General features: G+C 42.4%; 1 protein-coding gene and 1 pseudogene across 1 annotated transcript in view; one reads left to right on the top strand and one right to left on the bottom strand.

The window, feature by feature from the left end:
- The window catches only part of PTPRT (protein tyrosine phosphatase receptor type T), a 1,472,724-nt gene that overhangs the window by 327,787 nt on the left and 1,131,483 nt on the right, over positions 1-13,454 (bottom strand). The gene's annotated exons all lie outside the window — the stretch shown is intronic.
- On the top strand, positions 6,381-9,020 carry LOC106734773 (developmental pluripotency-associated protein 4 pseudogene; annotated as a pseudogene).

The following is a 13,454-nucleotide window of genomic DNA, read 5'->3' as shown; positions in this document are numbered from 1 at the left end:
GGAAGTAAATTCAGAGAATGAGGATTGATTTGGGGACCTGATACTAGACTGAATTTCCCAAGTATCCTAGAGGACTTCTCTGACCAGCTTGGAACATCCTGCCTGCTTATCAGAGGTTAAGGTAGAGAGTAGATTCAAGAGTCCTTTCTATGGAGAAGTCCATTGACCACATAGTCACACATTCTGGGTTGGTGGGGGGCTGAAGACTGAAGTTTCATTTTATTGCACTTTTCTTTCATTCAGCATTTTTTTCCCTCATGAAATCAAAATAGAATTGATTTTTCTCCCCTGCTAAATTGGGCATTAGTAAAAGAATAAAAGAGTGGGCATATTGGCAATTTGAGCATCAATTCAATCCAGCAGAGCAGCACTTATTAGCCCCTATTTATTATGCGAAGGTTTTGTAAAAATCTTTATTTATTTATTTGGCTGTATCTCCTCCTTCCCACAAGAGATGAATGCTTTTTTCTTCCTTCTTGTTTAAAACGATCATTTATTCCAACACTCTCTTTAACCTGCTGGCCTCGGGTTGGATGCTCTTTCTAACTTTGCCTCTGCAATCTTTCCCCAGATGCAGACACACAGCAGATGACATGGCTATTTATGGAACTATCATTTCCAGTGTAACGGGTCTTGGGGGATCCCATACTCTCCTATTCTGCAGTGATGCCAGGCTCACAGCTGGGTCTACAGTAGGACCTCACAGCTGGAGGGAGCTTCCCCATTTCCAACATACAGCAAGAGGTTCTTCTCAGAGGAGCCAGCTCTGGAATAACCATGTAGTATGCAAGGGAGCCATAGGATGGGTATACATCCTGAAGCTTCTTTAAGTCAGTGGTTGTTTAGAGCATCACTGGCCATTAGAAATAGGATGTGAGCCATATTTGTGATTTCACATTTTCTAGAAGCTGCATGAAAAAGAGCATACATAGAAAGGCAAAATTAATTTTATTTCTACATTATTTAACCCAAGATACTCATAATGTTATTATTCCAACATGTAATCAACACAAAGTTATTAAGGAGCCAGTTTGCATTATGTCTTTCCTAAGGGTCTGAAGTTCAGTGTGTGCTTTATGCTCCCTATAACCTTGATTTCAACTGGCTGCATTTCAAGTTCTCATTGCCATGTGCAGCTACTAGCTAGACAATGCTGGAAGAGACCAAGTTTTCTCAACCAGCTATCCCCCTCCCCCATTATCACCTCCTAAGAAGAGGACTTCCAGATTTTCCTTTATTATGCTCCATGGAATTTTAACTCCAGAAATATGTTGTATGGCTGTATATAGACTCTCTGCCTGTCTGCACAGCTGCACACAGATGCTATACATAGTATGCACATGCACAAGAAGAAGATAGATTTTTTTCTTTTTCACACTCTACTCCCACCATTACCACCAAGAACCAGTTTTCACCTCTTGGGGGCGATGGCATCCCTGTTAAGAATATATGGTCCAGAGTAAACAGTGCCAACCCCAAGCCTCTGCCTCTTCTCTGTAAAATGTGTAATAGTGCGTGGACTAATGAGGCAGTTCTGTGGGAACACATCTAATGCAGCTGAGTGTGACACAGATGGTAACGCTGGAATTGTACTGCTGCTTCCAACACGTTCCCTCCCACATCGAGGGCTGTAACCAGGAGTTAGAACCCCTCCTCACCTGCAGGCAGTTGTCAGGGGTATGTGCTATTTGCCCATCCCCTTTCTCCTGCTCCAGAAGACATCTTAAAGTCTTTTCAGGGGAGACCAGGGTCTCTGTCCTTCAGCCTGGACCACCTCAGCCCAAGGTAATGGGTCCCTGTTAACCACCACCTCAATGCCTTGCCTCTTCTAGAAGGCACCTACTTGATGCAGAAGGACTACTCTTGTGGCAGTCCAGGGTCCCTGACACTCAGACTCATCTACTTTCCTTCCCTGGGTACCTACAACAGAGGGTGGTGCCAGGTTTGTTATTGCTGCAGAGACACATGCCAGATATTTTAACTCCTTGCTGCTGCCTGGTCAGTCTTCCCCAGATCTGTGATGTTGCTACCATGGGCTGAGTGATCTCCCCCTCCAGCTCCTAAAAGATTCTAGTACTTGCTTTGCTTCTTATCTCAATTCTTCCTGCTACCCAATAGGATCTGTTTTCTGCACCTGTGATTTCCAAGATACTCTTATTTGTCACTGATGACTCTGCCATCTTTGTTCCATTCTCCTTTGTCCCATCTGAGTGAGACATGCCCCTAGAAGCAATACCAAGGGTCATCCTAGAATCATACCGAACATGTTTGTGTGTTTACTCCCCCTGTGATTCTGGCTCTGGGTAGTGCTGTCAGAACATGGGTACTGGTGTCAAACAAGACTGCCTTCCCCTCGCAGTTACCCTTGTGATTCCGCTGGCCACACAGCACATGTAAGCAGAGCTTATTGCAAAGGCTGTAAACTTGGTGTCTTAAGCTGAGGATTGCAGAATTAAACTCACAAAATGAAGAGTCTGATTGCCTGGTCTTCGAGAGCCATGCCTCATTAGGCACCCACTGGAGAGAGAAGCCAAACTGGATGAGAAGATGGCCTTGAAATTTTGCTTTTTTTTTTTAATGTTAAAGTGTGTTTCTTGGATTCTTGAGTTTCTTTATAGACATAATCCCTCATTCACTTTTTATTTGGGAGGTGGGTCAGAATAGAAAATAATTGTTCTGAATTGTATCAGGAAAGACTCAAGAACAAAAGGAAAATCCCTTTGGTTGATAGAAGACTTCACAGAAGTGGTTTTAGGCTATGATATCTAGCACCTGAGTGACCTGCAACAGGATTCATTTCCATCAAGAAGAAGAAATGTTTGTTGTAAAGTTGAAATAGGTCCATGTGAAGGAGAGGCCTTGGGCATGCCCTGCACTTAGGAGGATATCAGATAGGTCACTCAGACTTGAATTTATATATGAGATATATATTTTTTTTCCAAAAATATGTGTATTTTTGAAAAACCATGAACTCACCCAACTGGAGTCAGCAAAAATCTACTAAATAGTAATATAAGCCAGTCATTATTTTAGGCACTTGAGATACTACTATAACAAACCAATACAGAACCCTGTCCTCCTGGAATTTACCTTCTAGTTTCCAGAGCTGTGAGAAGAAGGGAGAAAACAAAGATAAATAAATAAATATGATAAATAAAAAAAACACATATTCATTTTTTATGTTAGCAGAGGAGAAGTATGAGGGTTAATTTTAGGTGTTGACTGGATGGAAAGATGCTGGTGAAACATTGTTTCTGGGTGTGTCTGTCAAGGTGTTTCCAGGGAAGATTGGTATTCCAGTTGGTAAACTGAATGGGAAATATTTGCCGTCAATGTGGGTGGGCAACCCTAATTGGCACCCCTTATTCTGGATGGAATAAGCTGGAGCAGGGGAATTCTCTCTCTTTCTCTCCCTTTGGGAGCAGGATGTCCTTCTCTTCTGACCTCGAGTATCAGAACTCCAGATTCTTTGAACTTTGGGCTCGACTGGTACCAGTGGCCTCCTTGGGCTCCTGGTCTTTTGGCCTCCAACTGAGAATTACACTATTGGCTTCCTTGGTTCTCAAGCCTTCCAACTTTACTTGAGATGTGCTACTGGTTTCCCTGATTCAACAGCTTGCACATGACTACCAGAGGACTTCTTAGCCTGCACAATCAGGTAAACCTATAAATCATTTCTTCTCTCTATTTGTCTTCTATTGGTTCTTTTTGGAGAATCCTGACTAATACAATAAGCTCTATAGAAAATAAAAGAAAACAAACAGCAGAAGAGGCAAAGGAGCACAGGAATCAAAGCTTATCATAAACAGTGCTCTCTGAAGAGGGAAGTTTTCAGAGCTTTGACAGGTGTGGCCTCCCAGGGACTCTGCGATCTTGAATCCCACTATTCTTCAAGTAGAGAGATTAGGGCTGGGGCCAAGGAAGTTTCAGTGGCAAGGTATATTGGCAGAGCAAAATTAAAAGTGATACAGGTGCTTTACAAGGTCCACATTTGGAACTCCAACCTTCCATCAAGATTCAAAGCTCACAAACCCCAGATATAAAGAAAGCAACGAAGAAATCTCTTCTTAGTGTGCCGAAGGTGTGTAACTAAAAGGCACTGGGTGTTTCGTGGGCGGTAGAAAGAATCATTCCATTGATTTGGATGAAGGTACTTTCATTGAAAAATATCAAAATTTGCATGAAAGATGTTTGCTAAAGTAATAGCAATTGAAATATTCTTTGAACTGCTCTGAATATAAATATAGTAACATTCCCATGGAGACCTGCTCACACTGCTTTTTTGCCTTATTGCTGTATTACTAAGGCCATTGCTAGCCCCAGATGGGGTGATGTAGTGGCTCAACTACACCTTCTCAGGCATTCTAACCTGTGTGTGCACACTAGTGTATATGTGTGGTCCTCCATCAATTACTGCCTCTCTGAGTCTAACTCTTTCATCCAATGATAAAACTCCAGGAGGCCTAGATTTTTCCTCCAAAGAACAAAAAATTAAGGAACCATGAGAGCACTCCAACAACAAATGAGACCCTAAGAACAGGGATGTGCTCCTGTCTCCAATATGGGTGCCTCTTTTTCCACTCTGAACCAATGCGTTGAAAGTTACCTTCCGCATTTGCTGAACCACAGTTGCCATTAATAAATCCATGGGGGCAATGATGACATGGACACAGCTACAAATTGCAACTAATTGCTAAAATGTACTAAAGGAAAAAGAGGGATCTGGTACCCAAAGGCCCAGAGGTGGGGAAGCAGGGCTGAAAACACACCCTTTGAAGCAGGTGTGAGGGAAGGAGAATCCAAGCAAAGACAAAAGGCCATATGCAGAAAGGATGGCCTTTGCAGAGGACCGACACAAGCAAGAAGTCAAGATAATGAAGAGAAAGAAAGAGAGAAACCTGGAAACTGGACTTTCCAATGACAGGTCCACGATACCAAGTCCTTTTCCATTTGCTGCCTAGGACTTTCTGTAAAGTCAAACTGAGCTATTTTGACAGACTTTTGTGTTTTCAAAGTGTATTTCCCTGATGTGAACATCTCACCTAAATAATCACCTCATTTGAATCTTCAATATTTCCCTTCCTCTGTCCTCAGCAAACAGCCAAATGATACTAGCTCCTAAGTTCTGTGGCTGCCTCTGTTTCCTTCTCTGTATTCATAGTCCCTTCTTCCCAACGTAAGTTCCATTACCTGCCCACCGTGGATTTACCCAAAGTGCAAACTCCAAACCACATTAATTCATGTGGGTATGTGGTACTGCCCAAGGCAGCACAGCTTGTCCAGGGAGTGGAACTGAATGTCGATGCCTTCATTTTACTGCCGTGTAACTCCCCAGGGGAAACAGTCCAGGAAGCAGCTGCATGGGCTGATAAGGGCTTCTCTGCCTTGTCAGAATCCTCAGGCACCAGCTCCAGATAAGGGCCAGTGACAGGGACCAGTACCTGCGCAATGTGTCAAGTCTTCGCCTTGAATTGCACATACGCTCAGGCAAACTGCGCTGTCCTGCCTGAACATGTCCTTGGCAGAAGAGTGGGCATTCCTATCAGGATACGGAGAGTTTCTCCCTACTCTAACCAAGAATAATATTAGCCCCTACTCACCCATTCCTCAAAAGCAGGAGGTGGCTTCTTGCCGTGATTAAGAATGTGAGTTCTACATTTCATAGCTATGAGCCTTTGGGTAGGGTCTTAGATTTTTAATACCTTGATTTCCTCCTCTGTTAAATGGAGATAAACAATGTTCCTATCTCATAGGTCTCTATGAGGAATAACTGAGATAATATTTGCAATGCCCTTGGAATAGTGCCCGAACATAGAACCCACACAATAAATGCAATCTACCCTTATTACTACTGAAACATTCAAGTCTTTCAATGGTTTTCCAATGCTCTTAGGATATACTATGCTATGACCCACAGTTTTGGCATGGTCTTGTCCTGGCTGCCATCACACTCACGCCATCTCACTGACTGCACGTTCTCTTGATCTTGCACTAGGGTCACACTGGCCTTCTCCCTACAGCTGGTATTTGTTCTGTATCTTTCACAATTGGGCTGTGGCCACACAGCATGGTCTCCCACCCTCTTTAGTTTGGTGAACACCTTCTCTTCCTTCAGTTCTGTGCTCTATTTTTATATTCTTTAGCAAGCCTTCCCTGCCCAAGTATAATATGCCTTGACTGACTCTTAAAGGGCCAGGACCACCATTGTGCATAACTCCTGGGGGCATTATTCTCATTGTGTCCATGGGGATGACACTCTCTAGTGTGGCAGAGAGTAGCCTGCAGGATAAGGGGTTTAGCCAGAGGTGAAGATGGGCTGACCAGGAGTCCAGGATCTATACTCTTGATTGGTAAGGCAATAAAGTTATCAAAGAGACATCATGATGTTCCATGTGACTCAGATTCTGAGCATTGATGACTCAGTTTTGTGTCTCATGCTGCTTCTCCACCATCTTTGTACTATGGGTCCTATCTGCAGCCAAGGCATCACTTACAGCTACTACATTGAGTAAAAACAAGTGATACTCTACTTTAAGTGCTTCCTTTTAAAGAAAATTTTCATAGTCTATATTATATGTGCAATTTTCCATTTATTTATTCGCTTCCCAAATACCTGCCCTTCCAACCAGACTCTAAGCAACATACACACAGAGACCAAGTTGGCAGTATTTGTTTAATGAGTGAATAAGTCTCAGTTTCAGTTCCCAGGACTCTCCTTCATCCCCAAATGGCCAAACTGCCAGGCCTAGTGACTAACATCCCACCAGTGTATCCTATATTCTAGCCCAGTCCCAGGTTCAAAGGACAGAGTATTGAAGCCTCAACTACACTGGTCACTGAGTCTCCATATAAGCTGGCCTAGAATATGGCCTACACATCTGCATTTCTCTTGGCTATGTTTCTAGTCCAAGAGGGGCAAATAAAAACAGATCAGCAGGGACAGCAGGTGACATAGTGGTTAAGGTGCTGGATTCCCACATGGCCAACCCCAGTTTGAGTCCTAGACCACGAGGCTTGAAAAAAAATCTCACTAAGCACATGTGTATGCATGTCCAAGATCCTGAGAGAATGGAGGAGAAAGAATTGCAGCATGGCCATTCTCCCTGGGAGTGTGGGGGGACAGGGAGTGGTGATTTCTCACTTTCCCTCTCTCTGTCTTTTTCTAGTGATTACACAGGCCCTATGACAAAAACCTAAAAGTTTAAAAAAATTAAAAAGACAGATCAGCCAGAGAGTTGGTCAGGAAACAGGAGTGTGTGATTGGGGTATAACTAAGTTAAAAAAGAGACAAGATTTGCTCAATTCTTATAGAGTCTTTCATTCAGTCTCAAGGATGTGTATATGATCTGAAAGTTTATTATCCTCCCCAAATTCCTGTGTCTAAACCTGAGTTGGGAGGTGAGACCTTTGAAAGGTCTTGAGGGCAAAGCTCTCATGATAGGTGGAGGAACCTCAGAGAGCTGTCCTACCTACCATGTGAAGACACAACAAAAAGGCACCACCTAGTCCAGTGGATGGTACAGTGGTTAGGAAGGCTAGATCCATCATGGCCGACTGTACTGTTTGAGTCTAGGACCTGGTGGCTTGAAAGACAAACCAGGCACATATGCATCCATGCCCAAAAGAAGAAAGGAGAAATGGAGAAGGGACTGAAATATTACTGTGCTCCATGAGGGTGCTTTATCACTTTCTTTCTCTCTCTCTCTCTCTTTCTCTCTCTCTCTCTCTTCTCTCTCTCTCTCTCTTTATCCCTCTCTGGTAAGTTCATGCACCTTCTAGCAAAATAAAAAAGAAAGAAAGAAAGAAGGGAAAAAAAAGGTAGAAGGAAAGAAAGAAAGAAAGAAAAGGAAAGAAAGACAGACAGACAGACAAAAGCACCATCCACCTTACCACTGAACCTACCAGCATCTTAGTTCGGACTTTCCGGACCCCAGAATTGCAAGAAATACATTTCTAGAAAAAAGTAATCAAGGGCTATAGGTCGGTTGGGAAGTGAGAAGAATTTTTCCTTTATCAGCCCAATCTACTTTCGGAGTATGGAGCATGCAAGAGGCAAGGAGTGGAAATCCACAGAGAAGTCAAAGGAAGAGTATGGGAATTCTAAGTGTGAACAAGTGTCTGAAACTGAAGAGCAACAGTGGGCTTCCAGTCAACCAAGCACATCTACAGGCTTATTGGCAACCTCAGCAAAGGGGAAAAAAAACGAAAAAGATCAGCGAAGGATGACAAATCTTCCTGTCCAAAGGAGAAGGCACAAAGTAATGACAGCCTACAGCCTCAGAAAAAGATAGCAATTCCCCCATTGCCCTCCAAATGGCCACCATTCAACTGACTTCACCAAGACATCCTGTGGACTTGGTGCCAACAATTAAAGATCAGCTCCAAAGGCCAGAAATTAGATGCATATAGGAGACTGTGTGCCAGTGCTTACCCAAATCAAAAGGATATTCCTACCACAGCAAAAGAGGCTAGGACTGAGTCATCATTACCAAGAAAATTAAAGATGGGCAGAGAAAAAGAATCAGCAGAAAGAAAGTTCTCAGGAAGGGATGTGTTCTGAAAGGACTAATCCTCCGGAAGTGGCTCCTCCACCTGCAGAGGCTTTGTCTAACCCTGAAGAGTCTACAGCTCTCCTTAAGGGAGTTAATACAATTGAGGTGACAATCTCTGCCCCAGAGGCTATGCTGGCCTCCTGGGCCAGAATTACATCTGCAGCTGGGAAGACAGAGTCAGCAGAAGCAGAGGCCGTGGAATCCCCACAAGAGGCCTATGGTGTCAGGTGGTGTGTGGTCCGTGGGAGAAGTCTCCCTGCAAACACAAGTGGTTGGGTGATTTACCTGCAGTTTCATGCTGGACAAGCCTGGGTTCCTGAGAAGCAAAAAGGGAGAGTGTATGCCCTCTTCCTCCTTCCAGCCTGCAGTTTCCCACCCCCGCACCTGGAGGACAATATGTTGTGCCTGAAATGTGTGTAAAGGAACAAGGTCTTAATGAAAAGTCAGTCTCCAGTGGGATTAGAATAGCAAGAAAAGGGCACATTTGTGGTTGTAATTCATGTTACAAAAGTGGAATGGTCAACTCCATAGTGACCCAGACAGTTGAACTCTGGTCCTCCACACTGGCCAAGCTTCTTTCTGCTCAGAGGCCATGCAGACTGGTGGGATGCAGATGGTACCCTTGGACCCCTGACAGTGCCTGCTGCCCCCCCAGGTTGTACAGAGACTTGGAAAATGGAGAAGACTTTAAAAAAGGACCATTCATTTCATTATTAAGATGAAAATGTTGTTCCTACTACCAAATATCCACCCTTCTGAACTAGAAAGGACTTCAGCAGCTCTGTGAAGTGGGTACTTCCTCAGCGGTGCTGTGGAGGAGAGGGGACAGGAAAGTTATTTGCTTAGTGTTTTATTTTTCCTCCTCAGGATACTGATGACGTAAGAGACATTCCATCCTGTTTGTAAATTTAATAAATGTAAATACTTTAAACCAAAAAAAAAAAAAAGAAATATATTTCTGTCCTTCATAGATGACCCTGCCTGTAGTACTTTGTTGTAGCAGCCTGAATGGGCTAAGACAATGTCTAAATGGAATATAGCAAAACAATGAGATGTCTGTCACATTCTGGGCAGAAAAATATGACAGAACTCAGCCAAGTCAGAGCACATGGATGATAGTCACATTTTACTGAGTACCTACTATGCTCCTGGCACTTTGCTAGGCTTCTAGTATACATTGTATTATTTAACTCGCAGAGAAATACCACGAGATAAGTGTTAGCATTCGAATTTTACAGCTGAAGAAACAAGCTCAGAGAGGGAGAGTGGCTTAATCAAGGTCACAGAGCTATTGGTAGGTACATTGCCCTTTCTGGGCTCTGGCTTCTGCCCAAAGAGTAACAGGCTTGCCGGTTTTCCTGAGGAAGCATTTTGAAGACAGGGTTACAGAATCATCCGTTCATAAATATTCATTTTTAATCCTTATTCTCATGCAGGAGCTTAGGGTTTCTAAACATTTAGATTTTTATTTGTAAACTGACAGAATCCTGCCATTGATGAGAACCCTCAGAGGGAACAGACTTCAATCCTTTTTGATTGTCATGTCCCCAAATGACCGGTCTGCTGTGTCGATGCTTTTCACAGCCTGATGCTAACAGTGGCCAGTGGCGGCGACCTTAGACTTTAAGCGAACTCTGATATCAATATTCATTTGTAGCAGTAATAATAGAAATTATGGACATATGCACAGAGCTTTGCATTTGCAAAGCATAGACTTGAGATGACTCCAGCCACAGTTCTGTGTGGCAGGCAGAATGATGGTACCCTCTGAGCAGACAGAAGACAAAAGCTGCGGATAGGCCAAAACCAGGTTGTGAGAGCTCAGATTCCATGTGCACACCATTTGAGACCAAGTGCAAGTCCAGAACCTATTGCACTGCAGTACCCTGCCATTTCTGAAGCCCAGTGACAGGCTGGTCACAGTAAGATGTGCACCAGGCACTGCAGGTCAAAGATGCTAGTGAGGTTACCTCACAGCATGAGTCATGCAGGACCTGGTAGAGTTCTGGGCTGATGCTCAGGGAAACTCCACTGGCCCTTTGGGAACAGCTAATGCAAGGCTAGGGAAAGGGAGAGAGGGAGCAAGCACCTCCTTAAATCCTGTACATTTGTCTCACCTTAGTCCCTCCATATATAAATAAGAATGCAGTGACCTCAGGGGAGATTCACTTCTGTCCAGCCCCAGGCAAATAAATCCTACAGCTTCCCTAAGTAGAGAGCTATGTAATAGCCCTGCCACCATCTCACTTTCAGAACTAGTTTGTTTTCTACCAGACACCTTACAGTGGCAGGATCTGCTGTGTTTTAAGGTTTTAAAAGGTTAGGGTAGTCTGTGGCCAAGGAGACTCCATTCAGTCAACTATATATTTGACTAGAAAGCAAAGATATGCACGTTTAAATTAGATAACCAGATTTGCTTTTTCTAAGTAGCAAGAAAATTTTAAGTGATAATACAGATTTTTCTACAGTAAGAGTAATAGGCAGTTTTGTACATCACCAATGAGGTTGTAAATCTCTTTTGGAGGTCGATCCCACAGCCAAAAGTTTCCTATGAGAAGTTAGTAACCCCCGAAAGTAACAGAGAACAGAATCCTAACAAAACAAGACAAAACTAGAGACCAACATACCCATTTAAAAATAATAGACTTCTACAAAAAAGAATCTAGTCTAGAAAGTAAAGTTTTATTACAATTAACATTCTACTAATGTAATTAACCTCATCCATAGTTCAAAGTTCATCCCAGGAGACTGCAAAAATATATGTAACGATTCAATATCAAATTTTTCTTTCTTAATCCAAAGAAAAGCATATTTTGTTTTATTGTACTTTGCTTTATTGCACTTTTATGGATACTGTGGTTTTTACAAATTGAAGGTTTGTGATAACTGAGTAAAGCAAGTTTATTGGTGCCATTTTTCCAACAGTGTGTGCTCATTTTGTTTCTGTGTGTCACATTTTGGTAATTATTGCAGTGTTTCAAACTTGGTTTGTTTTTGTTTTTGTTCTTAAAGACAGGGAGTCACTGTTGTGAGACTTGCTTCAGACTACTGCTTCAGCCTTCCACCTGGAACTACAGAAGCACACCACCACACCTGGCCTTTAGGTTAGATTGGAAATTGAACCCACACCTTGCATATGGTTCTGTATTGCAGAGCACTGCATTTTGGGGAGCATGTGTCATTGTGGCAAGGACAAACATTTTTATGAGTATTATATGGTCGTCTGTGATCAGATATCATTGATGTCAATATTGTCATGTTTTTTGCATGCCCTGAACTACACACATGTAAGACAGTGAACTTCACAGATAAATGCTGTGTGTTCCAACTGCCTCACTGACTGGGTCATTCCCCCCATTGCTTGCTTTCTCCTGAGTCCTCCCTATTTCCTAAGACACAACAATATTAAAATTAGGCCAATTAATAATCCTATAATGGGCTCTACATGTTAAAAAAAAAAGAGTCATATGTCTCTTACTTTAAAATCAAAAGCTAGAATTAAATGAAGCTTGGTGAGGAAGGCATATTAAAAGCCACACTAGGTGGAAAGTTAGGCTTTTTAAGCCAAACCTTCAGCCAAGTTGTGAATGCAAAGGAAAAGTTCTTGAAACTTAAAAGCACTACTCCAGTGAACACACATACAAAAAGAAAACAAAAAACAGCTTTTTTCTGGCATGGAGAAAGTTTTAGTGGTCTGGATAGATCAAACCAGCCACGATAGACCCTTATGAAAAAGCCTAACCTGGAACAAGGGTCTAACTCTCTTTAATTCTACGAAAGCTGAGAGAAGTGATGAAGCTGCAGAAGGAAAGTATGAATCCAGCAGAAATTGGTTCACGGGGTTTAAGGGAATATGCTCTCCCCATAACATTAGAGTAAAGGTAAAGCATCAATGGTGGATGTAGCAAGATCAAGGGAAGAAAGGAAGAAAGGGAGGGAGAGAGGAAGACCTAAGATGATTTATGAAAGCGGCTACAATAAACAGCAGATTCTTAAGTAGACACAATAGCTTTCAATTGGAAGAAGGTGGCCTCTAGGACTTTCACAGCTAGGGAAGAGAAGTCAATGCCTGGCCTCAAAACCTGAACAGGCAGGATGACTCTCTTGTCGAAAGTTAATGCAGCTGGTAACTTTAAGTTGAAGCCAATGCTCGTTTATCATTCTGAAAATCCTTGGGCCCTTAAGAATTACACTAAATCTACTCTTTTTGTTCTCTTTAAATGGAAGAACAAAGCCTGGATGACAACACATCTGTTTACAGCATGGGTTTACTGAATATTTTAAACCCACTGCTGAAACCTACAGCTCAGGGGGTAAAAAAAAGAGATTCCTTTCAAAATATTACCGTTTACTGACAACACACCTGGTCACCCAAGAGCAATGTACAAGAAGATTAATGTTGTTTCCATGCCTGCTAACACAACATGCATTCTATTATTTAAGAAATATGTTTTGTGAGGCTTTAGCTGCCATAGCTAGTGATTACTTTGGTGAATCTGAACAATTAAATGGAAAACATTCTGGAAAAGATTCACCATTCTAGGTACCATTAGAACATTTGTGATTCACAGGAAGAGGGAAAAATAGCAACATTAACAGACGTTTGGAAAAAGTTGATTCTAATTTTCAAGGATGACTTAGGGGTTGGAGACGTCAGTGGAAGTAACTACAGATGTGGTATACACGCAAGAAAACTTGATTTAGAAATGGAGCTGAATTATTCCCTTCTGTTGATAAAATTTCAGGAGACAGAGTTGCTTCAGATGGATGAACAAAGAAAGTGGTCTCTCAAGATGAAATCTGCTCCTGGTGAAGATGCTGTGGACATTGGTAAACCGAGAACAAAGAATTTGGAATATTACATGGACTTAGCTGATAAAGCCGCAGCAGAGTTTGCGAGGA

The sequence above is a fragment of the Tupaia chinensis genome, unplaced genomic scaffold (genome assembly GCF_000334495.1).
Source record: "Tupaia chinensis unplaced genomic scaffold, TupChi_1.0 Scaffold000216_1, whole genome shotgun sequence".
Taxonomy (NCBI): Eukaryota; Metazoa; Chordata; class Mammalia; order Scandentia; family Tupaiidae; genus Tupaia; species Tupaia belangeri.
Note: the sequence above shows the minus strand (reverse complement) of the source record. Positions and strands in the feature narration are given on the sequence as shown.